Source organism: Cibotium barometz, chromosome 21 (assembly GCF_041138505.1).
Source record: "Cibotium barometz isolate CiBa-2024 chromosome 21, ASM4113850v1, whole genome shotgun sequence".
NCBI lineage: Eukaryota > Viridiplantae > Streptophyta > Polypodiopsida > Cyatheales > Cibotiaceae > Cibotium > Cibotium barometz.
The window spans coordinates 2,545,482-2,548,050 of record NC_141066.1 but is presented as its reverse complement, the minus strand read 5'-3'; positions in this window follow the sequence as shown (position 1 = coordinate 2,548,050).

Genomic DNA, 2,569 nt, shown 5'->3' with positions numbered 1-2,569 from the left:
ACACTAGACCCCTAGCTTAAGGAGCTCATGACCTATCCATGTGCATGTGAGGGATTTATTGATGCAGCTGCTGGTGGCCATGTTTATTATATTTTTTAACTTGGCTCCATTCCCTCAGCTGGAGTTTACTAAGCATGCTCGAGTTCAATGCTGTCAATATCAAATACCTACGTTCTTCTAGTAATGTATGCTCGTGTGTGTGCTCGTGTTCCGCACCCTCAATTCCACATCTCTCACATCATAAATGCAATGTGGGGTATAGACATGAGGTACATGGACTTTATGACAAGCTTCCAAATGTTCTTAAATGAAAGAATATAACTTTTACATCTTGAAATTTAGTTTTTATTTATTTTATACACATTTTCTAGAGAGAGAAATTAGAAATTCGTGAATTTCTTACAAGTCCCTACAAATGACCTCCAAGATGTCCTAATGAAAGAAGCCATCAGTGCATTAGAGAAGGTTCTATCAAAAATTGGACTACATGGAGGTAATGTCCAGATTCTGAAGGACACTAAAAAGTCATCAAATGAAAAGAAAATTCCAATGAAGCCCTCCATTGGAGGTGTTAAGGCAAGAAGATTTCTTTCCAAGCCAATGAATACTCAGCAACACAAACCTACAAAGTTAGGAAAGCAATATACAACAATCTACACAAGTCGAATCGAATCGAATACCAACAGTGGAAAAAGCTTCATAATGCAGTGAAAGACCATGAAGGTGCTTCAAGGATTGTCAAAGCAGATGTTTGTTGTTTAGTTGATACTCTGTTCCAAATGTATGTCTGAGAAAGTCAACTACTCCCAGCAAGACAAAAAGAGCTTTCAAGACAACTTACAAACGTTCAAAAAAGCATTCAGAGCTGCTTGGACTGACACCAACATTACACACTACATGGTATATTTCTAGCTTACTCTTGTTTCCTAGCCCTCGATACCAATTTGTAGCCCTCGATACACACTACATGGTATGTTTCTAGCTTACTCTTGTTTCCTAGCCCTCGATACTAATTTGCATTGTATGTTTTCTTATGCAGCATATTCCTACAACCACATGCCTTACTTTATCAACAAGTATGGAGATCCTAGCATTTGGAACACACAAGGACTCAAGAAATCACACTATATGGCTCGAAATGCATATTTCAGGCACACACAACATGGTGGTGGAAAAAGCAAGGCAAACAGCCTACAACACTCAGACATATGGAAAGGAAGAGATTGAAGCGTTCCAAAGCATTTAAAAACTCAAATGCCATAGAAGCACAAAACAAATGGAGAGAGCAAAAGATTTTTGTTAATCATCGTTGGACAGATAGATGTAACACATAAGTCTTTTACAATGTATCTTTCCATTCTAATGACTTTGGCAATTACAGTGAATCTGGCTTTCATTTATACCTTAGCAAATGGTGTTTGCCATACTCTTCTAGTTCCTCTGGGTTCTCTATGCCTAGAGACAATGCTATTGTAGTATATGTATGAAAGTAACCCCTTTGGTTGCTGGCATAACCAGGGTAGCATCCAAAAATTTCTAAGGTAGTAGACTTCTCTATCAAAATAATCTTCTCATAACTCTTACGAATAATCATTGCACCTAGGAATAGGGACAATGTCTTGAATACAAAATTTGTAACTTTCCCTTCTTGGCTCATGGCATTGTGGTAGACTATAATCTTTGCCTTAGACAATCTACTTAGATAGTGAGAGAGAGCTGCGTCTTGGCCACAATACTCCCTTTTATGCCACTGCAAGAATTTGTCTTTGACTTCAAATGTACTTTGCAAAACAAAATAATTAAGGAAACATAAGTCTACATATCAAATTCACACACACACACACACACACACACACACACACACACACACACACACACACACACACACACACACAACACACACATACAGAGAGAGAGAGAGAGAGAGAGAGAGAGAGAGAGAGAGAGAGAGAGAGAGAGAGATAACCTGAGTCTCATCTGTCACATGAACAGTTGGTCTTGCTAAAGGTTAATAGAACTTTTAGTATCTTCTCCTAATTTGTTCATAAACTCCTTTGTGGAGTCATTCAACTTATCAAAGCCATATTTGGCCTGCAGCTCCATGAAGGTTTTATCATAACTCCATCCTCTTTGAATTTCTATTCTTTGCCCAAACAAATACTGATACACTTGTTAATATTATAATTTTCCTCCAATGCTAAGACATTTGCATCATCTTTCGAGACAAAACCACTACCCTCTTCTTGAAAATTGGCAATAGTAGATAAAGCAAAATCTTCCCTCAAGTTGAAAATATTCTGAATGTCAGCCAACAGTACATAACGTTTGTTATCAATAATGAATTCTGGCAGCACTGGCAATACTAGACCACAGTGCTCCACTTCGAAGAGATCTACATCCAGTGGTCTCTGTATTGTTGACGTCTTTAGAGCAACAATATCCATCGACTTCAAATTCTCTTCCTCCTATACTAAGTTAATATCTTCCTCAAGTTCTGCCTCCTCAGAGGGTAACCTATCTTCTGGGGGAATTTCATCTTGGATAGTACCTTCATACAGTAGTTCTTCAC